We start from the raw sequence: 24912 nt of genomic DNA, 5'->3' as shown, positions 1-24912 counted from the left end.
AAATTTGGCATAACACTCAAAATTCACCACATGATTTCTGACTAAATAATATTACCAGGGAAATCAGTATATATACCAATAATTTTGAAAACAAGTGAGAAAGATTACAAAAAGTTTTTCTCATGAAAATTACATTTTATAACATCTTCCTTTTTTTCTTTTTAACTTTTTTTCTTTATCACAAGATCAAGAAATACTGCTTTGCTTTTCCTGATCAAAAAGAGAGGCAGGGATACCACCAAAAGCTGTAAGGATTGCAGGGTTCAGCCATTCCTAAGGTGAATGGTTGCCTTTTAAGGCATTGTCAAATTAACAAATATTTCAGCTTACCCTCTGAGACTGCATGTTATATAAAACAAAAAGAGGTCCCATGCCTGCTTTATTGTTGTAGTTGAAGTCCAATTCAGCTAGCCTCACACAGGGCACCAACTGTTGCAGCACAGACAGGCTAGTAGGCTGCAACAAAGCTTTTACCATCAATCAGATTCTACTGCCCATGCTGTTTCTCCTTCCTACAGAGGCCAGATCACACCACTGCTCCTCTATCCAACCACCTCTCCCACACTCCACAGGGCTATTGAACTACTTAGCAGGAACTAGCTACAGCTGCACATCATCCATGTCAATCAACCCACTGCCTTCAAGGCAGACAAACAGCTGCATATTATCAATGTCAACCAAACCACTGCCTTCACTCCTCTACAATTTACCTGCATGTACCACAGACACATGAATACATGACAAGAGTGAAGGCGTTAGAATGCAGTATGTTGAATAAAATGAAGAATTGAATGAATGAAACAAATGAAGAATTAAGAGCTTGAATGTAAGACCCTGTGTCTCAGTTAATCAGTGCAAAGTACAGTACTGTGTGTATAGGAACTTCCAGTATCATCTTCCTCTTTTGATAAATGGGGAAACCAACTGAATGGAGTTGGCAAATGGCAGCATTTACAGGTCTGGTACTAAGAAGTTAGACAACAAAAAACCTAAGTTACCATGGGTGCAGAGCTTCCTGACATCATCTGGAATAAACTTAGTTGTTGTTCTCTACGCTTCCTTCTTCAAGTGTGTGCACCCTTCCCCAAATCCTAATTGAAACCTTATTCATCTGAATTCATATCCATCTATATGAATTGTATGAGCTTAGACTTCAGGCTCTTCATGTAGCAATTTTTGCTTTAGTAGCTCTTGAAAAGTCCACAGAAAAGCCTTGCAGTAATGGAAGAACAGTTCTTGGTCTTCTTGATTTTCTCCAAACAAAAATGACTTAGGGCAAGGCTAACATGAACAGGCATCGAAATATAGTTGTTCAGGAAAGCAGAATTCCTTCATGACATACATAAAGAGTACTTACTAGTAAGTGGTTTGTAGTCCTTGTTCTAACCTCTGCAAAGACACAAATTTCTATGAGAACATTAATAACTGTGAACAGTGACTAGGATTTGAGAATCACATCATTATAGGTATGGCAAGTGAGAGATGGCAAGAAACTACTATCAAGACCCAGGCAACATATGCTGACACTTTTGTTTACTGAATTTTAAATAGCTCTTCTAGTTACAAGTGTCCAATAATTTCCCCATCTGTCTTGAAATTAGGACTAGAAATGTTACAAAAAAGAGGGGGAAGAAAAGAGATAAAAGGTAATTCTGTCTTGCTTCCTAACCTTCTGTAAACCTCTGCTTGTAAAGAGGCACTATTTGTAATTTAGACTAGAATCACCCAGCTTGGAAATTATATTCTCAGCTACTGATACTGAGACTTAACCTTGAACAATACTGTTACACAGAACTCCACACACCCTCAACATGCCATCAATATGCTGCCACCTTCAGAAACGTACAGCAAATATTGGAGGCTTGGGCTCCTGTTCCCACCTTTAGACATGCATACAGGCACATAATGTTCCTCCTCAAGTGAGCCCCACCTGAAACCAAGGGGGATCTCATTTACAAGTCAGTTCCTACATATAGTCCATGACCTTCAACAATGCACAGATCAACACTTCTATCTGAAATCTGTTTAGGTCACAAAACTCTTCAAAAATGCTGTAAAGCATACAGCCCAATAGGAAGCCATCTCATCAAGCGTATAGGTTCTTGTAAGCTACAAAAATTGACTAAATAGATCCAAATGGAACTTCTGACTTCATCTATGTTCCTAGACCTTGGGGGCTGTTAACTTCAGAGTGCATATCGATTTAAAACAGATGTGTTTGTAGACAGTGTGGATGCAGTTCATGTCTACTCTCAAACACAGACAGACACTATTTTTTTTTGGTGTGGTTTATATTCAGAGAGGCTAAAGACAGGTGGGGTTACTTGTCACCACTAACAACCGAGTTCACCCTGTGTATGGCACTTGCTCTGTTTTAAAATGTCGTGTAACTTCTGCTGAATACTATTTCTTTCAGTCAGATTTTAGTAGATGAAACCTCTCACCAGTCTTAATTTAATTCTTCTAAGTCCACAAAGGTAACAAAATATATTTTCTCATTAAAACACAATGGTCTTTCATAACAGAATAACATTTCTTTAAAGAATTCAGAAAGGATCTTCTGACAGATTATTCAGTTCCATTCTGAAGCTGTAACTTTTCTCTTTCTCCACTGATAATGGCATGGAAATAATTGTCACATTTCTCAGTAGTGTGATGACATCTTTTCAGTAAGAAATTCTGCTTTCAACGTATGGCCCATTTGAAAGTGCCGTTTAAGGATGTAACTAGGCCAACTGAGGCTTTTCAGCAATATATGGACAAAGTTAGTTCTGCCAATTGGCACTTCAAGGCTACTTTTTATTCCAGAAGCTACCAACAGATTTATTTTGTGTCCTGCCATAGCTCAGACAGGAGGCAGGTTTGCCAGCACTCACATGATGCCAGAGACCAGCGCCGTGACTGCGGCTCTGGTCAGGGCTTACTTGTAACCAAGGCACAGAGGTGACCAAGCTGTTGTCCCTGCCTTCTTGGATTGCTGTCAGCAAAAGCATATTCTGCACATAAAACCTGGGAAAATTTCTACTCCACGTTTCAGTGCAACACAAATTAGCAAGCTTTATCTCTTTCTAATACAGTATACATATAATTGAGCATAAAAATTTCTGTCCCAGGTCAGACTCAGGTCCACTTAGCATGATAATGTCTAATCACTGAAGAACAAAAAGCTTTAGCTCTAGCCCCAGGCTCCTGTGATTTGTGACTTTGACTTTTCCCAAACTGGGCGTGATATTTTTGTAATTAATAATTGGAAGAAATATCCCTCCAACTGTATTTGTTTGAATGTTTTCCAAAGCTCTGGCAACTTCTGGCATTTAAAACATTCTGGCGAAGAATTCCACAACTCAGATATGCATTTTCTCTGTTTAGAGGACGCCACCTGCTACCTTAATTGGAGATTCTCTAGTTCTTGTAAAAGAAAAGAAAATAAACAACTGTTCCTATTACTTTCTTTATGTTTCTCTTGATTTTATAGACCTCTAGCATAGCCACAATCACTTGTCTATTTTTATAGACTGGAAAGCTTAAGGGTTTGGTGGTTTGTTTTGGTTTTGTTTTTATTTTTCATTTCTTGTAAAGGACACATTCCATGGCTTTGATTTTCCTTGACATCTTTTTCTGTACTATTTTCACAGATGTAAAGTTGGAGACCAAAACTATTGCTGCAGTATTCAAAGAGCAAATGCAGCATGAATTTATATTATGGCATACAACCATTTTGTTCTCTATTGTTTTTCTAGCAATTAGTATCAGCCAATTGTTGGGAGAGGAGGTTCAGAGTTAATGAAAATAAAGGTGTCATATAAGCTTCAGCCTCAAGGTTTCTATCACAAATCATAACAGCCAACTCATACTCCATTCTTGGAGCAAGTTCAAAACTAAGATAATTTATACATGCATACGGGAACATGTCTTACTTTACATTTGCCCATATTCAACTTTTCTTCATTTTACGATGCAATTGCTGAAGGTTGTGTTGTCTTTCTGTAATGTTTAAGTGCCTTTTTGAGTACCTGTTAGACTCTCAGTGGGACGTCCTCTGCCCATGAGCACACAGATGCTTTGAAATAGTATGTTATTTGTGTGACACTTCTTCCCTTGCTGATTTTTGAGTTATATAATATACCTGATTTATTTATTTATTTTAATTAACAATAAATTACATGCTAGTACTGACTTTGCACCCTTTAGAATATTTTCTAATGTTGCCTGGATGTCACACTTTGGGATTTGCAATTTCCAACACTTTCCTTCACCACCCTTTAAAAACTGTCATTATGTTTTGTTACATTCTAGTCCTTTGGCACTGAGGATACTTTTGTTTCAGCTCTTGCTTGCATCATTTCTCTTAGAACTCTAGAGTCTCTTGTTCATTTGTCGTTTTGTTCTATAAACTCTTCTGCTATGATTTGAAACTGAGCTTTAACATATCTCTTCTTAAGAATACATAGAATGGTGGAATTTTCCAAGCTACTTTAAAATGAGCATAGATACAAAATATTTACTTTTATCATCTCTGACGATTTCCTGTTACTCTGTAGGTTCTGTCAACTTTTCTCCTCCTAACACTTTTGAAAAAAATGTACTGTTCATTTTTCCTGCCTGTTGCAAGCACAAGGATTTAAATTCAACAAAGCATATTTTAGGACAGATATTATAATTTTTTTTAATTCCTTACATTTAGCACATACATAAATATTAACTGTCTTACCTCAGATTTTTCAGTTTTGTGAGAAGAAACTCCATGGCATGAGAAAAACTATGCTTCTATTCTCACCTAGGCATAGTTTAAGTAATATCTGTAACTCCTACATTTTGATTGTTTTTCCATAATTGTAATCTATGCCTGTTTTTAAAAGGGGGGAAATGGTATTATCAGACCCAGCAATAGTTGCAATGATCAGCTGGATTCTGGATTCTAAGGTGTGTCTTTCAAACTGTATATTGTATGGTTTTCGAAGTGTTTAAAGGCAAACCAAAACGCTTTTGTGTTAGTTTGACAGCCAAATATAGTCACTTCAGGTAGCTGCCCAAACTTGTAATTTTTCTTGTACAACTGGCAAAAAGGGAAAAGTGATTGGCGTTTCACAAGGCAGCAGCAGAACCAAGGCTATAAAAACAAGCAAGTCATAAACAAGCATGAATTGCAAACAATTGTAGATAAACAAGCATGCATTCATTCAACAAGGTATGACCAAATATACCTTTCTTTGGGCTGTAGACTCCATTTGCTGTTTCCTTGTGTGCACAGTTGAGCACATCTGCCGGTGAGTACTATTCATCTGACCAGAATGGGCAAAAAGGAGAACTCAGACCATCAAAATTTGTATCCCTCAGAAGAGATCCTGCCAGCTGACAGGTTCAGAGTAAGAACCTTTCAGTAGGTTGTCCCAAGGGGTCACAAATGTTTTGAAGAACATGAAATAATAAGACTTGTCTTCTTCCAGAAACTTTAGGTTTTTCTTTCTTGGTTTAATTTTCTTTAATTAAAAATAAATAAATAAAAACAATCTCTCCTTGTAAATTTATTTTAGTAGCACATCAGGTAGAATAGCTTTAACTATGTGGCACATTATTGAATGACAAATTTATTAAGACATCTTACCTTAAAATTCTGTTCATATCTGAGATCTAAGTACTTCAGACTGTTTAAGTATTCCCTTTTCTTCTTCACCCCCCCCTTTCTCATTTCAGGTAGAGTACTCAAAGACAGCATTTGAATAATTTCAAACATATCCCTTGCAGACAGCCTGAAATCAATAAAACAATAGTCTCAAAGACCAATTTCTACGCCAAATATGGCTTTATGAAATTTTACACCAAGTATCTAAAATTTTCATAGGTGAAAAATTGTCTAAAATCTTCTTTTTTGTTTTGCTCATCACAAAAATTCCTAGTAACACTTTATATTAGTTTTAAACTTTATGCTGTTTCCAAAGAGTGGCTTTGATAATATTTTATAATCTGTATTTTTTTTTCAACACTGCAACAGAACACATATAAAAGGTTATTAAAAAATGGGAAGTTTATTATTAATGCACCAAAATGAAGTTATTGTAGTTTGGGTTTTCTAAAGTCTATATTTCATACAGTTTGAACTTTTCTGTGTAAGACTGTAAGCTCCATTGAACAAAACCCATCCCTTTTGCATTTCTGGAAATTGTTCAGACACATCTATAAATAAAAGAGCAAAATATTTTGTGGTTTAATTCAAGTACAGCATTATAATAACATGATAAATAGTCTCTTTAGTGATTTTATGCATTCTGTTATTCAAAAATAGCCTCTTCCACACACACATGTAAACCAAACCACATATTCCACAAATATTCACTCAAAATACAAGGAGCAAAACGTCCATCTGTAACTGAAACACTGAAAATAAGGAAAAGAATGACTCTTTCAGGAGAATTACACCACTCAGAAATGGTCTCCTCTTCTACCTTTTATCATATTTTGCACTAAACTTCATGAGACTTGGTCCTTTTGCTGATTTTTTTCTGTTTGTTTCTGGGTTGGTTTGTTGTTTGTTTTTTTTTCTTTATTTTGACAGAATGTTATGTATGAAACATTCAGTAGCTGGAAACAGAACTAATAAATAAGTTTCAATGCAATTCGACTTGAAATTTTTGAATAAGTATATAGTATATTCTGTGCAATAGAATATCACAAAGTTGTCTTAAAAATTTATGATTATTAAGAAATTTTATTAACATTCTGTTGATGTAATTTTAAGACATTTAAAAGGTGCAGAGATAATTTTAACAAAAAATGTCTATTTTGAAATTATTATAATGAAATGGTGACTTACCTAGAAGGTTTTTTTTCTTTCTTGATAGTGATCTGTGAAAATGGGACATTTCTACTTTTTGTTTCCAATTACAATAGGAAAATAACTGATATTCAGAATATGGCCACAGATCTAAACCTTCATTCCTTTCAGGTTTGCCATTGTATTATTTGAGATGTGTATAGTCTCACTTATTTTAATGTAAGAAAATGATATCACATACATTGACAGAAGATTTTCACAGGCTTATTACAGCAAGATCATGTGTTTTTTCTGGGCCATCTGCTAAGAAATGAATGCTTGTATGTGTTAAGAAACACAGTTTGCTACAGAGGCTGCCCTTAGAATGATACCTGATACTGACAGCATAAGATCATATCTTGTGTATCTCATACGTATTAATTTTAGAGTGGTGGAGACAATTGAGTAGACACTCAATACCGTTCTTTTAAGTTTAAAAAGTTCTATATGATAACTGTCTTCCTGTTTGGGTTTTTGTACTACTTAGAACATTTCATTTGAAATATGACAACCGTAGTGTAACTAAAATGCTTTTCATAGAGCATGCAATAGATAACAGAGAGGTCTGAGCTTCACATGGAGAGAAAGATGTTTTTAAAGTGCTTTGAAATCCTTAAGGATGAAAACAGGTCTATTTAATTTGAGATTTGAGTTTATCATCATTATTACACCTTTTTGCACTATTTTATCAAGAAAATAAAAATAGTTAAATGCTTGTTAAACTGCACATTAGAATGATGAAAATCCAGTTACTGGAGAAAGTATCACTCTGTCTTTGAAAGCTACCATCTACTCTTTGAAGACCAACCATCTATCAAGAACACTGGAGTTGTTATAAAAGGATATGTATTGCATTTCATATTGAAGAGCCCTATAGAAACTAGGCCCTTTTTAGTAATGAAATTCAACCTATGTTGTTTCTCTGTAAAATTTCCTGATATTATTCTGTAACATTCATACTATGAGTATATTACGTTTGAGTATATTCAGACATCTAAACTTCTGAAGTTACCTTGTGGGTCTGCTATGTTTTTGGTTTGGATTGATGCCTATGCCTTTTTCCATCACACCTGGATTCGTTATGGGATAAGATCTGAATGCTGTTAATCTTCACATTATGATCAGAATTCTAAATACTTGTCCTGGTTTCAGCTGGGATAGAGTTAATTTTCTTCTTAATAGCTGCTGCAGTGTTGTGGTTTGGACTCAAGCAGCATATTTGGGTCTCTTTCCCCTTTTTCTTTTGGTAAAATATTGGAAAAGCAGTTGTTTGCCAAGTAGGAAATTACTAAATAACTACACTTACACTACAGTCCTCATACATGCACATTTCTCCCTGGAAAAAGAGACAATCCATTTTAAAAGCAATTTCATCCAACTTCATTCAACACAACAAATTGTGTTTATTGTTTCTGTTACTGTAGATTTTGCCACAACTAGCCAGAAGACATTAATACCAGATTGTGACAAGCAATTATAGCCTATTTGCATTGCTTCCTTACCTCACGAGCATTGTACCTCACGAGCATTTTTTCGTATTGAAGAACAAAGATTGTCCAGTGCAAAACTTGTTGCCGAATGATTCTGACTTAAAAATTAATCCTGAGAGAAAAGTCCCAGGCATTTTTATTCAGGTTCAAAGCATCTAAAGTATACAAATTTGCCTTTCATCCTGCATTTGGCATTATAGGATGATGAGAAATTGGCTATTACCATTTAAATTGGGCTAAGAATCACAGAATGGTAAAAGTTGGAAGGAACCTCTGGAGGACCAACCATGTAGACTTAGACCAACAATGTAAGTTCTGTTATATACAGGGTTTATGTTTTTCCAAGCAGGTTTCAAGTTTCAGGAAAACTCTTGGCAAATTCACTGCTCAAAAGACTTAAAAAACAAAACAAAACCAAACCAAAAACAAAACCCCAACACCCACAAAGAGAGATCAGTTTTCTGTGTGTCAAATAAATTTTGTATATTGGCTATTAAAAAAAAAAAAAAGGAAAAAGTAAAAAAGTAATCAAATCTACCTACCTCTATTCCTATCAACTAAGGCTAATTAAATATTGCTGATTAAATTGTTCCCTGCTGCAGTTAATGATTTTCTTAGAAAAGAGTTAAAAGAATTTTTGATAGAAATGCTTCATTTTTATTCACATTTTAACTACTGCTTCACTTAACTGCATGCTGAATAAATTATATTAAATAATGTATATAAAGATATTTTATACATATACATATGCATACACTATATGCATCTGAACATATATAAGCTTTCCAAATTAAAGCATGCTGATGTTTCTTAATGAAAAAATACTGGAATTTTTTATTATGGCAAAAGAAAATAGGGTTGAGCAGGGAGAAAGTTCCAACCTGGAACAGAAACACATTTTAAAATTTCTCAGGAACTGAGTGACTGAATTTTACTTGAATATCTTGAGAAAGGGCACATTCCAACATTTGGGACATGATGTCTCAGTGGTATTTTAGGGATACTTTAACTTGAAAGCAGAACCTGCAGATCTGTCAGTGAAAAAGCTGAATACCTGATAAGCTCCTATAGCAGTCAAAAACTCATTAAAACTATTTTATGTAATTGTAGATCAGAGATACTAAAAGACTTGATGTTTCCTTTAGTTACCTTTTGTTCCTAACCTTTTCATCATCTTGATATGTTGATCTGTGTGCTGAATTAATTATCTTTATGGCTTGTAGTTCTATTAACTTTACACCCTCATGAAAACTGCAGAAATTATGAAGAATTCCCTGCTTGGAGTTGCCAGAAATCATTACTTTATCACATACACATCACAACTTATTTTAAAAATATGGCATCTTTCAAGCTCCTTAGTGCTACTTTCACTTCACTTTTCTGCAGGGTGGCCATCTCTGCCAGCCTATCTTTTCCAAAAGCCAGATTCCTCCTTAAGCTTTACCAACCTATGCTTTATCTGCATTTAGGACTGCATGCATTTTCATTAGAAAGATCATCAAAGTGTACAATATTGTCTCAAAATGTTTTTTTAATAGTTTGCCTGTAATGAAAGTGAGCACAAACATAATTCTGTGCTGCTGAATGAGCACACCTTGTAGCTTTGCAGATACTTTTTTCCACAAGTCCAAGAGCATTCCTCTCTCTGTTTTGGGATCAGATTGTCCTTCAAAATTCTATTGCACATAGCTACCAATTATTTTCTCCCCCTTGGCAAACACAATAACCAGCAGGGGTTTTTTCTAAGTTTGGGGGTTGTTTTATTTAGTTTTGACATGTTGTCACAGAGGTAACTCAAGGTGCAACTCAATAGTCAGGAATTTGAACTGAATCCTTAGCTTTACAGATTTCATAACATTCCTCACAAAACTTTGCTACCTTAACAAGAAGTCCAGAAGCAAGAGGGATGTTTAACTGAGGTACTATGAAAGATGCTAGAGATTTAATCTAAGTAGCATCAAAATATACTGCTTTAATGCACTGGAAACATTGGTTTGGACAGGGAAATCTCAGTGCTATCAATATTTCTATAATTTTCGAGGAAACAAGGTAGGAAGATGACACTCAAATCTGACGAAATGTACAAGTGGTACAGAAGGAAAAACAGTCTCAGGGGTTTATGGATAGGAAATTATAAATTCAGGGCCTTTCATTAAAACATTGAAAGCATACATTGTTGGGAATGGTAGTCAGAGTTCCATCTAGTGGAATTCAAAGGAGAAATACCAAGTAAAATAATAGTTTATAAAGGAAATACCAGTGATAACAGTACTTTCAAGCTATGCAATAACCTATACAATACCTACTACAAACTTTTCTAAATATATTTTCGTGGACTTATGATCTTTATGCAAACAACTGTCTGTGCATTAAATATGCATTGCTCAATATTCCTCAGCTGATGAAGTTGATGAAGGATGGACTTAATGGACGATTTGAAGGTAAGGCTCACCAGCCTAACCATAATTTTGAACAACTCAGTAACAATTCTGATTTTTCTGGTATAAATCTGTAGGCAGCTATGACAATTTAATCAATAATATTTCAATAAACTAGCACATTTTTATATGAAGAAAACAAGACAGAAATCTTGTTCTAGCTTGTGGAGCATGCTTACATATATCAAGAAGAGCAGCTAGTTTCATAAGCAGCAAAACAAACGAAGGCCAGATTCCTAAGGATTTTTTCTAATGTAACTTAGAATTCACCTCCCTTACACTATTGTCAAATCTAACCAAAATCCATAAAGCCTTTCTTCCTTTCCAGTACACCATCCAGTCTACCAGGACTAACCTCATCTTCTCCTCACCCTTCATACACACACAAGACTTGTCTTACAGTAGATAGTCTGAAAATCAGTTGACCTCACAACAGTATACCAGTTTGCTCTACCAAAAAACACTGTGTTGTAAAAGCAGAATATCTTCAATGTAGTTTTAATAGCTGCCTTTTTTTTGTCCTGCATGGACACATACTAAATGCCTGGACCAAAGCCTACACACTACAACTGGTGAAGCTGTAACTATTGTAAGAGCTTTTTCCCCAGCTCAGACGGCATGTTTACATTCTCTTCCACCCTGATTCAGCAAAGCTGATGTTTAAAATTTTTTGGAGATTGGTAAGGAAATTGAATCAGTAGCTAAGCATGCACTTGCTTTGTGTTTGCATTTTGAACATGACTCATTCCAATACAATTGGAATACCAGACTTCCAGCAGTTTAAAACAGATGTAAATTTTGTGATAATAATGTGGGTCTAACCTGGGTGAGTGTATTAATCAGTTTACCTAGGTTACATTTGCATTAAAGTGCATGTTGACAGAGGAAATTTCTCAGGGACACAGGATGGTGTGTTTCGTTTCAGCATGAAATGGTGGATAGCCTTGCCGTTCAAGTTGTTCTTTTCAAAACACATTTTTTCCACATCAAAGTAAAAGGCAGACTAAAAGACCTGAGTATAAGGCAGTACAATATTTTTACAGCAGCTTCCTCCAGGGAATAAATTTGCATGATTCTGACATCTTAAAATAAACCAATGATTTGAAAATGGATCATGACAGAGAAAGTAACCAGACACATTTTCAAAAACAGAAAGGAGAAAACATCCTACCACTGACAATACTACTGCTGAGTTGAGGATCCAGCATTTTGAACAGTAAGTTTCTCAGATTTGGGGTTGTAGTGTATTTTTAATCTCATGCAAAAATACTGCTACCAGCAATCATCAACTGATTCTGTTAGGCTTGGTTTCACATATGCTTTTAACACATGAAATAGAAATATTTTGAGTTTTGATGCAATTTCTTTTTTAAAGAAGTTGCAGCAGACAGACTAGAATTTGTTGCTTACCTTTGTCATTTTCAGATGGAAAGAAGTTCTGAAGCCTCAGATGAAAGCAAGTATTTCTAAAAAAAAAAACAACAACCCAAAACCAAGAAAAAGAAGTCATTCTCTGCCAACTATTTATCAACACTAACGTTCAAAGTTTAGTGAGTATAACACAAAATAAGGAAATTGCCGTAAAGAAATACAGAAAAAACTTGCTTCCCCAATCTCTCTCTTTCTTATTAGGGAAACAGTCTGCATGACTCAGTAAGTTGCCATCATTCAAAAAAAGGTGACAATTTTGAGCCCATGAGATGTCATGCCCGTTCTTTAAATATCTACAAACATCATTAAAAGAAGTACTGTAACATATGTAAACTACATATTTTATGTAATTGTAATTTATACAGCCAAGTCCTTTGAGGCTAGAGATTCATAAGGATAACTAAAATTGTCTGCCTTTACAAGCAAGTGCCCTTAAGTTAAGCAGCCCTGAATATCACTAGAATTCATATCCCTTTGGCTTGTGAAAAAAAGTAGTTGAGAAATCAATGCAGAGGTTACGACAAAAAAAAAAAAAAAAGAAAACCAACAAAAAAAACCCCAACAAAACCAAGCTCAGGCAACTCAGAGCTTTTGGCATACATGATGAAGAGTAAGGTTCATAATTTATTATAAAACTAGAGATTGCATTTGTACTAACTAGCAGATTTAAACATATATAAGGAGTGGTTTGGGGAAAAAGTTCAAGTCTAAACATCGTCTCTAATATGCTGGCATGTAGAGTAGTCTGGTGCATTTACTGTTCTGCACCATTCCTGAAGATACCAGAGATGCTTCTACCCAGGCAAAGTCAGCAGGGTTTGTTACTGTTTCGGTAGATGCATAACTGTACCCTTCCTCTGGTACAACACTGTTTTTCCCATGAGCACTTCATCAGCTTATAGAGTTCTCCTACAGCTTCTTATACTCAAGGTAATTTGAAGAAAAAAATATTTTGGCAGTACTTTTTGCATTTCTATTTCCACAAAAAAAACCCCACACTATATAAAAATCAATGTGTTTCTGAACATTAAGAATATTTTCAGATCTATGAAAATATTCAGAAAAAAATGTTGTATGTCATCTTATGCTATGGGTGCCTGAAGTCCTGGGCTTTTTATATGGTGTTACACCTCCCAGACAGCAAAGAGCTTTAAGATGAGAAAGAAATACTTTAATAGTAGTGTTACTATCAAACTGCTGGATCGGATTTTCCCTATACCATGTGACAGTGTCTGCACAAATTTTTTGTTCCTTTTGCAACCAAAAAAAGTATTTCCATTCATGCTTTCTGAGATAGAATGCTTAATTGTACATCGTATTTTAAACCAAAGTCCATAAACATTCTATAAATGGACTATGACAGTGCATGTTATCACTACATTGTATAAGGTTATAAATGCTAGCAACTTTGCAAGTGTCACAAATGCATGATTATAGATCACTTAAAGAACCACTGTCAAAGGTATTAATAAAAGAGAATTTAATATGATAAAAGTGATTTTAACATGAACCCTATAATAAGGTTGTGGGGCTGTCCTGGCCTGGTGACTGATACATCTTTAATTCCTGCATTAGTTTTGAATGCCATTTCATCTTCTGGGTTCCATTTCCACAGTTTTCCCTTAAGTAAAAGTGGACAGTGTCAGTGAGCAACAGTAGAAAATCCAGGTACATGCTTCCTCCAGTATCCTCCAGTACCCATAAATTGTTATTCTTTCTGAGACTGGGGCATCCGCAATTGTTCCATTTTACTTAGAATTTCTGGTGGAATTACTGCACTACCTGCAATCCACTAAGGATTTTACTTCTGTATTTGGTCCCTGGCATTTTTCAGGCAGAATATCAACTTCTGTTTTATATAGTACTTCCCATGATTCTGCAAGTTATTTATAACTTATGATCCATAACAGGTAAGTGTTGCAGCACACTCAAGACTAGCCAACTGCAACAAAGCTTTTACCATCCCATATGAGGTTAAATTTGATAAGTAGCTCCCACACCTTGCCCCGGCACAGCCACCAATCCCCCCACAAGGTTTCAACAGTTCATCTACCGTCTGTGCTATTTCTACATACTCTTCAGGCCAGTCCACCCTGCTTCTTGCCTCTGCCGCATCCTTCTCCTTGTCTCTCCTCCATCCAGGGCACACAGGCACTCTCCTCCCTCTACTTCATCCAGATCTCTCTTCATTGCCTGCCCCTCATTCCATACCCCTTAGAGCTATTTAACTACTTAGCAGGAACCAGCCACAGCTGTACCTCATTCACATCAGCCAAACCACTGCCCCTGAAGCCAGCCAACAGCTGTATATTATCAATGTCAATTAACCTGCTTTCATTCCTCTATAATTCCTCTACAGGTAAGAAGGAAGAAAGCTATACCTAAAGCAAAGAGCTTAGTATTTCTGAAAAGAGAAAGTAAAACAACATAATTTTGAGAGCCGCAGGTAGTTAGATAGAGTTTTTACCATTCATGAGAATCCTCTCAAGTTATTTACTTCCTCTTGGATCCTTCCCATTTAACTCAGGTGCTTTTCTTCATCAATTATTGTGTCATTGGATTTTTTTTTAACATTTCCTGTTTACATTATATAATTACTAGACATAATCCTTTAATAAATATAACAATGTGGACCATCTTTCACAAAATACAGGATGATAGTTTTGCAGAAAAAGCAATCAAATTCCCAAAGCAATCTTTAGACTCTGTCTTCTTTCATGTAGAAAAAAGAAAAATTTTACTTTCATATCATTACATGTCCTCTTTAAATAAGGAAGAAGAGCACAAGACCCCCTTTCTACCTTAGGTAGGAATGAGATGGATAAAGGAATGGAGCCATGAGCATTTTTACCCATGGTTTCTAATTTATAGATCAGATATCTGAAGCTCCTGAAAAGGCAAAAGTTTCACCTAGTCAGCATATGATCCGTACCTGGAATAAAACAGGCTGTAAAACTCCTCTACCAGTTCCTGCTCTGCCTTCTGCAGTCTTGTGCAAAAGGTGGCTCTTGTGAAGCAGCATCATTTGTATGCTCTGTAATTATGTCATTTTCTAGTGAGTACCTCCAACAAAGTCCCTTATTTATTGCTGCCCCTGAGACCTGAGCTGGGTAATGCCGTTTTGGAAAAAAACAAGCTTGTCAACCATTTGTTCTCCTCTACTGCTCTTATATTTCTCAAATCACTGTATCTGACAATTTGTAAAAGTGAATATTCACCTTTAGGTCCATAAGCCCACTTTCTAAGGACTTTAAACTTCTAACTTCTGAAATAATACACCTGGACAAGAAAGGTAAGCCAACTAATGTATAAACAAACATGCAAAAACTGCAAAAAGTTTTCTTTTAAACCAAGAATTTTAGAACAGTGAACAATAAGCAATGATGATGCAGTACTGCTAATGACACAGTGGCCCAAATGCAGGACTCATGCTAGAACAAAAACCTAGACTGAAGGCAAAAGAAAAATCTGTATAGCACATAAATCTTTGCAAGATAATTTCAGAAAAAGTTACTTTCTTTCTAAAGAAACTTTGATGTAGCCTAGTGTCACAATTCTTATTTTGATGTAAAGGACAGAAACATTTGTGTGAAACAGGATATCTTGAAATTATAATAAGTGTTTCTCCTTGAAAATTAGCAGTATTTGAGCCACATTTCCCATTACCCAAGTAATAAGAGATGTTCTTTGATGAAATGTTATTTCCTTTACTCTCAGAATGGCTTTCATAGTGATGCCAGATTTCAAAATTTGGATAGTTGTTGCTAAAAGAACAACTTTTGCTTCAGAACACATTAGCATGTCTTCTGCCACTTAATACTGATCACTGACACCTTATTTCCTTTTTACTGTCATGGGGCAGTACTATAAGCATCACACTTTTCTCTGTCTTTCACCTTCTCTGAGAAACTTGGTACCACATTCTGGCATTTAACAGTGTGGTTTCTACGTTACCTGTAAGTTTTATAAAGGAAAAGAAGTATCCTCAACCCAATACCAGAAAAAATTTGAAAATTCTACCAGCCTCCTGCTGCCTTCAGTCTCCTCAACCAACTGAGACTCTGTCGACCTTATTTTACTTTTCCCACAGAGCTGTGCTGCTGTGAGGCTGGTACTTGGTGATAAGAAAGGTCTTAATTACAGCATGGGTGCATGCTGTTTAAAATACTACATCTATCTGTTAATAGAGCTCACTAGCATTAGCATGCAGATTTTCTTTACTGCTTGCCATTTGAACTTGAGTTACCAAGAGTATTAAATCTGTTGTATTTGGCTAATGGAAGTTTCAGCAGCTGCAAATCCTCAAATCAGCACCTCCCTGGCATTTTGCACGGCCAGGCATTCATCCACCATGCTCAGTAGCTGCTTATTCATGGTATGGAAAGAAACTCAGCCAGCTACACCAGCCACAAACTGGGCTGACAAAAATGGAATGCTGCAACTGCAGATGAAAATATTAAGCTCTTCATTGCATTACATAAAGCATTTGCAAACCTGAAGCAAGTTGTGTTGGCTAAGCTCCAGTCTCAGCAGGGAAGAAACCAGGATTCAGATTCTTCACACTGAAAACAAAAAAGAATTTTTTACTGTAATATGCTTGGACACTGAACACATTCTGTCTCTTCTCTAAGAAAACTTTTGATGTCTCAACATTTCAAGAGTATGACTTATAATGAAAAAAAAACCAAACCCAAAAGAACAAAAGCCCAACAGGTGAAGCAGAAGATTTTTGTATACAAATTTATATTATTTCCATGAAAAATCTGAATGAAACTCTCAAGAACTACTGTGGCCTTAATGCATTAAATCAAAGGAATACTTTTTTACTTGCATGGAACGTATGAACATTAGTAATTTTTCATGGATTTTTTGCCAGTCTATGAAGTGCTGTCTTATTCACACCCAATACTAAGAAACTGAACTTTGGTGCTAATTCTGTGTACTCTGAAATATCTGGCATCCTTAAGAAATACATTATTGCCTAAGTGAATCATAGCTAGTGTGTACAAACAAATGATATTTTAAACAAATATAGTGTCCATAGAATTTTACAGTCACAAGGCTAGAATGTGGGACTTAAAAACTCGTAAATTAAAAATGACAGGATGAGAGACAGTCCCCACTGTGCAAGACACCTAGACAATGCAGTCATGCTGGTTCAGAAGAGCTCAATATGCCCAGGGCTCTTATTGACCTGTTCTGCATTTCTTGAGCTCAGTTCTTCAAGTAGAAACATTTAAAGGAAAATGATTTTTTGATTTCAGTAAGAGGGTTATAGCTTTAGACTAACCTGATGTCAACATTAATAAACATGCCCTAGGACCAAAAAGCTGTATTTAACATCAAGCACATATTAGCCACTGATTTCAAATCAGGTACTTGGCTAATTGTTGAAATAGTTTGGAAGTTAAGCATGGACATGTATTCTTTCCTGAACTTTTCTTCTAGTTCTGCTTTATTCGTTTTTAGTCTTCTTCAGTTCTGATTAACTGTTGCATTAAAATCTGTATACTAGTGTAGTTGAAGTGAACCCTTGATTTTATGACATGGGAGTGTTGTAAAGTTCAATTTTTAATGAATTGAACTTTTGATAAACAGCCGAGTTATTATTAGACGAGATACAACATAGTATTTAATTTGTATATATAAATATATGCAAATCCCCCTTTCTTTTAGTAGCAACTTACCTTCTAGCAGTCATGGAGAAACTTAGGAGGGCTAACAATTCAGTGAGACTATCAAAAGCACCGAAGTATTTTTTTAACAAAAGAATCTTTCCCAGAGATTTCCAAGGCTTAACGATTGTTGCTATATAATTTTTATATTATATTGACTCACTATCAGTCAGTGCAGAGTGATGTAGAACAAACCTCATGATACCAGCTATGCTCTGACTAATCTATAAAAATGAAATAAATAACAGACCTTGCCATTTAAATACAAATCTACATTACCTAAAAAAAAAGGTGTTGGAAGGGAGAAGAAGGTTTGTTTTGTTGTTTTTGTTTTTTTTTTTCTCTAAGATAATTTAGACTTTCTTTAAATCACAGCTTATGACTGGGAAAATCACCAAGCCATGGTCCATTAGAAGCTGAGAGAATACACAGAAGGAACATCCCTCATCAGCTTTCTCCTGTTCTTTAATTCAGATAAAAATCTGTTGTTAGCCTTTGATGGAGAGCACTGGGCTAGAAGACTCTCATCTGACCATGTCTTTGTTTAATCTGATAATTTATTTGAGAAGCAATGTTACAATTTATACCATCTGAAGTGATGAGCTTTAGATGTATTTTAGTTTGAGGAAAGTGGGAGTAGTCGTCTCTGTGTTTTCTGTTTATTAATTTAGATAGCTGTCCTTTGTTATCATCTTACAGTAGAATTTAAGAATGGGAGTTTCTACGATACTTAGAAGTTTTCCACAGGAAGAGCTTACCAAATTTGTAGGAAAAGTCACTAACATAGCTTGGGTCATAGTAATGTAAACCTATAGTATTGGCTGAAGCAGATACGACATCATGTCAAAGTCAGATTTTGCTGTACAGACTGATGACACCAATGGTGATAATGCTGATTTTGGTAAAGAAATGTGATTGCACAGAAAACAGGGATTGTTCTGTTATTTCAATTGTCAGTTTGTTTTCTCTTAATTGCATTTGCAAATCACAGAATCGCAGCATCACGGAATGGTTGATGTTGGATAGGATCTCTGGAAGTCTCCTGGTCCAGCCCCCTTGCTCAAGCAGAACTACCTTGAGTCAGTGGCCCTGGAACATACCCAAATGGATTTTGAAGATCTCCAAGGAGTGAGACCACAACTGCTCTGGGCAATCTGTGCTCTGTCTTTACACCGGGCCTTCAAGTATTTATAGATATTGATAAGATCCCTCCTGAGCCTTCTTTTCTCCAGGTTGAACAGTTGGAGCTCGTTCAGCCTTTCCTCATAGAAGAGATGCTCCAGTCCCTTCATCATCTTTATGGCTCTTCACTGGACTCTCTCCATGTTTCCTTTATATGGAGGAGCCCAGCACTGGACACACCACTCCAGGTGTGGCCTCACCAGGGCTGCACAGAGGGGAAGGAGCACCTCCCTTATACATCTGGCAATATTTTGCCTGATGTAGTGCAGGATAGCAATAGCTTTCTTTGACACATGGACACATCGCTGGCTCATGTTCATCTTGGTGTCCAGTGGGACCGCAGGTCCTTTTCTGCCACACTGCTTTCCAGCTGGGTGGCCCCCAGCATACACTGGTGTGTGGGGTTGTTCCTCCCCAGGTTGAAGGACTTTGTACTTCCCCTTGTTGAATTTCTGGCATTTCTTAACTTTTTCATTGTGGAAATCCAAATCCCTAAATAATTTCAAACCATATTAGTCTAAAGGATATTTCCTGTAATTTTTTTATTCTGGGAAAACAGAGAAGAAGAGTAGTATGACACTGTTGAGCTGGTAAATCAGTGGAATACCCTCCTCCAAAGAAACTCAGGGAGTTTCTCTGTGCTATGGGGGATTCTTGTCTCACAGGATATGTATTTTATTCATTTAATAGGGGATCTTGTCATTCTTACCCTCACTGGTTATTTTATCCTTAATACTGGCGTACAAGATAGATCTCCAGTCATTGCACATGAGCTTACATGCCCTCAGTTAATAAGAGACAGAGCAGCAAATCAATTTTGTTCCACAAGGAACAATCATCACAGGAAAATTCCAGGAACATCCTCACTCTCTGTACTTTCATATTTGGTGTAGCAATTTAATAGCTTGTAGCTGGCCAACCCATGACATCTCAGCCAAAGCAGGGCTTGGAAGCATTGAACATTTTTTCTACATAAATTCTGACTGCAGCAAAATAATGCTTTGAGATCCCGTGCATTTAGTCAAAATTCTTTGACTAATAAAAGTCTGCATGTTACTAAATGTTACTGCAAGTTCCAGGGCATCCAATTAAGACCTATTTTCAATAATGTCTACAAAATACATGAGTCTTCAAGAACCACCCTTCCAGATTTTGGGAGAAAAGGTTATTAACAGCCTCCATTGTTAACAATTAAATCCACTTGTAAAATGGAACATTTTAACACTCATATTATGGCTAAATGGCAAGCCAAATTTTACCATAACACTCAAAGACAAAATTTCACATCTTTGTTTAATTCCATATTAGTGAATAGTGTCATTTGGAACAGCTGCAGACCTGGCTTAAGCACACTGCTACCAAGTTGTGGAGTTAATTTCCCACTTTTACCCCAATCTCCATTGCAGCATCATTTCAAATTAAGGTCACAGATTTATTTTATATAGATATATGAGGAAATAGAGAAAAACATTTTCCGTTTTTCTTGTCTATAAAAATCTTTCTGTAGAAGAACAGTGGTGGAAAACCTGAGTTCTAGCAATAGAAGACATCTCATACTGAAAAATAGAAACAGGGGAAAAAGATCCATCAATTTATTAACAAAGGTGTGTTGGCTGTGCATAAATCCAACAATGGGTCAATATCCTGACAGCTGCATTCATCTCTGTCCTTATCAGCTTGAAAAATGGTAGGGGAAAATGCTTATAGAGTCCCTTCCTTAACAGTCAAAAATAAACAGACTGGGACATTGAGACTGGAAAAGAAATGGCGGAGGGGACGTGTGACAGAAGTCTAAGAAATCACAACTGTATGAGACAATATTTTGATATTTCACAATAAAAAAGTTTGGACAGATCTTGTTACTTTTCTGAGCAGGTAGGGATCAACTGCAGCTGTACAAACAAAAGCAAGAGAAAAATTCAGATACAACAGTCAGCTGAAGGGGAATGGAGAAAAAGAAGGATCTCTGGGTATTTAGTGGATGGTTAAATTTCCACGGCTTAAGAAGAGCCTGAAAAAATTTGTGGAAGAAAAATCTTGAACTGGATGGGGAATTTATTTATTCTGTAGCCTTCAGAAGATGTCCCTGACATGAAAAACACTATGGGCCAGGACAGTGGTAGCAGAAAGCATCATCAGTCTGACTCTACAATCCCATTCTTACTCTGTAAGCCCATCCAAAAGTCTGGAAATTTTGTCTTTCTTTAGACTATGAAGTGTTGGTCTCTGACCAGACTACTTCTGTTTAGGTTGTTGAAACTGGTACACTTTATTTCTGAAGCATAATATTGAAAGATGAAAACATTTTCTCAAATGAGATTTAAACAGTACTCAAGAGACCATATATTTTGCCAGCAATTTTCCTTTCTGTGCAAGTCAGGATGCTCTTTTTGTCATAGCATAAACCTATTGATTCAGGCTAGCTTTCCATAGCTTTTCTATACAGAACTGCAACTCACGTGTTTATGAAGTCGTTTATTCCAGTTTAAGTTCAGTACTTGCGATGACAAACAGGGAAAGGAGGAATGTGAAATAAGGCAAGGAACTGACAGGGCTAACAGAGTACAGATGGAACACAGACATATTGACCCTGAATTGTCTAACAGAACACAGATACAGTGACCCTGCAGAGTTAATGTTGTGGAAATAGGGTAAATAAACCAGACCCACTAATTGCTGAGACAAATTACCTGAAAGTAAGCTATCCTTATTATAATATAATTATAATAGTAAAAGTAACTCCCCTTGAAGCAGAAACTTTGAAAAGGTAGCACCCCCAACCTCTGGAGCATGCATACTGTATATAATATTATGAGAAGTGTTATAGCCAATCATGTTTTACTACTACTAACTTCTCTCTTTGTTGAACTGTATATATACCTCCTAAAACCAGGAAAAGGTGTTCTGGTTTCATGGATTTACCACTTAGCACCCATCTTTGCACAGAAGTGAAATAAACAAATATCTCAGTCCGTCTGACTTTTGCACAATGGGTGAAGAACCCTGATTTTGGGACAAGACTTGTAATTGCCCTTACTGATCTTCAGCCTTTTCCTTCACTTCCAGACAAATACTCATGATTATTAGCTCCTGAAATCAACAGCATAAATTGCAGTGGTCTGTGGAAACTACGGATTTATTATTTTTTTCAGGTGCATGTTTGAAACCAGATGCATTTCTTCCTCAGAGAGGATTTCTTCCTCTTTCCGGGGGAATGAACAGGTATAAAAATAAAATCCAAGTTGTTTAATTTTCTTCCAAAATTCAGGTTTAGCAAGGAATACAAATGAATCCTGTAAGTTTCCTATCCTGCTCCAGGGTCCTGCAGATTGTCTTATTTTCAAACTTTTAGTCCACATATCAAACAAAAAACTGCTTGGAATGTATGATACACTGGGAAAAAAATCTCCTTTCTGACAACCTGACATCTTCAACAACCAATAAAAAATAAGGCACAGAAAGTCAGACCAGGAGGTTACAGAGAGATGAAAATGAGCTACCTGGTTTCAAAAGAAAGGGGTGAATTTCAGGACAAAGTATACAAATAAATTTCCTGTATGTGGTTCAGCAGCACAAGTAAATCTTAAAATAGCAGAGTGAATAAATACATGCGAAAAACTTCATATGAGAGAGATATGTGAAAATATAGGAATTTCTGGATGTCTGGAAAGTAAAGATTATTATCCAGCTTGCTATTTCTTCTTATTGGTCTGTACAGGGAAGCTGGGGCAAGAAGGAAGGAAACACATGGAGGAAAAAAAAATAATGTGGCCTCTTAAAAACACAACCAAAACATCTAAAAAACTGATGAAGATTTCAGAGGTGTGTTAAACAAAATAGGTTGATGAGTTAAGGAGGCTGAGAACCTTTGGACCAATGGTCTTCATATCCAGAGCCTACCTCTGGCTACAATGACCGTGGGTTACCAATTGGAATCACTTGCAGAACTTCATACCATTTCAGAAATATCTGTGAAAAGCAGGTCACTCATTTTTGTATCCAAATATTATTGGGATAAAGAAATTGTTAATGGCTTCTTGTTAGCAGTGTCCAGAAAGAATACAGGAAGGTATGAAACACTGTTCTCAAGTACTGAGAATCTTTTAACGATACATAGATTAAAATCCAACACAAGCTGTCAGAACATTAATCCATCATCAATGCGCTGCATTTTTAACTAATTTTGATTAGATAAAATCCATAAAATATAAAAAGGAATAACAGCTAGCCAAAATGAGTGTGTTGCAGCTCTGCTTCCAGTAACATGAGATTCAGCACGAATATGGCATTATGGTGTGCTGAGGTGCCTCTTAGAGGTTTTACACTGAGCTACAACCAAATCTGAAAATCACCACGTGTGGGTAAGAAGGAAGAGGGTTTGAGTGTTCTAAATAAATAGTTATTGCCTCTAAATCCTGGCAATAGTTAAGGCATAAATTACTTATCTGTGTGGGTTTAGTTTTATTCTTCTAGGAAGTTAGGGCATAAAGTGAACTGAGAGTCTATGGATGAAAAGCCCCTTTTGAACTTACTATTTCATTCATTCTACACAGGGTTAGGACAAGAAAGGAGCTAATATTCAAGAACTTTAGTATGTAGAAAATGGAAAATTTAATTCAGACTGTCATATATCAGCAAAATTAAATTAGCTTCAATAAATCATGCTGACTGAAGTTAGTGAAGGCATTTTACTGTTGATATTTTTACTGCGATTTTAACATACATAAGCTTTCTACCAGTTTTTTTAAATTATTTTTTCTCTGTGTCATTATGCAGCTCAATAAAACACTGGGTTTGATAGTCTTTTTCTGCTTTAATGCCACAAATTCCTGTTCGTAAGTCACATTTTCTGTGGAGTTACTGACATAAAACATGCTTCCCAAGTTAGCTAGAAGTGTCCTTCCTTCCTCTCGCCAAGGTATATATCTGAAAATAAGCCTGAGGATAAATTTAATCCTCTATAACTTATCATTTATAATTAGAAGCCTAAAGATAAAAATCAAGTTTAGTAATAAGAAAAATATTCTTTATTTTAAACTCAAATAGACTAATATAAATATACTTGTTTTAAATAATCAAAAACTTGTTCTGCCACATTCCTGAAACATTAGGAACTCATAGTTCCTTGTCCAAAATCCACAAAACTTTTTTTTCCACAGACATCAGTATTATTTATAATAAGTTAATACAAACCTTATATTTTTCTTAGTAATAGATTCTCTGGGTCTGCCGTTTAATGCTTAAGTTTAATGATTTGATTCCAGAGTAATTAATTGGTCCCTGTGCACTAAAATGAATTTCTGGAAGAAACTGTTATGTTGCCTATTCATTTGTTGGGGTTTTTTAGGCTGTGTAAGTTCTCAGGTGATACTCTGGCATTTCCAAGATGAGTGGTATTTATTTACAGTGGCTGCAAATACATGGAGAGGCATAGTAGTACCACTATATCTTTTAACTAAGTTCCAAACATGATTGTGAGAGGAAACTGCTTTTTTATTTCTGTCATTCTTTTGTGTATGTTGATCTAAGTGATTCAGTCCAATACTGAGGTAAGGTTATGACTTAGTGGTTTGTGTGTAAAAAACACATGGGAAATAAATCTTAGAAAACATGTCATTTAGTGAAAGTGAAAGGCAAGATGTTAATTTTTACAAATTTTTATTATGTGTGTATATATATATATATATATAATAAAAACATTATAACTATAGGAGGATATGCAGTACCTTCCAGACTGACTCTTGACTACATCTTCATTCAAGAAGGGAGTGGCAGAGACAATGGGGAGCTCAATGTCTAAAGCACTGGAAACAGACTTTCCTGTACTTGCTCTCACTGATGCCTTCTGCTACACAGATTTTTGCTTAATCAGTTTCTGGATCAAC

Source organism: Falco biarmicus, chromosome 4 (assembly GCF_023638135.1).
Source record: "Falco biarmicus isolate bFalBia1 chromosome 4, bFalBia1.pri, whole genome shotgun sequence".
Taxonomy (NCBI): Eukaryota; Metazoa; Chordata; class Aves; order Falconiformes; family Falconidae; genus Falco; species Falco biarmicus.
The sequence above is the reverse complement of the archived record's forward strand: the minus strand, read 5'-3'. Positions refer to the sequence as shown.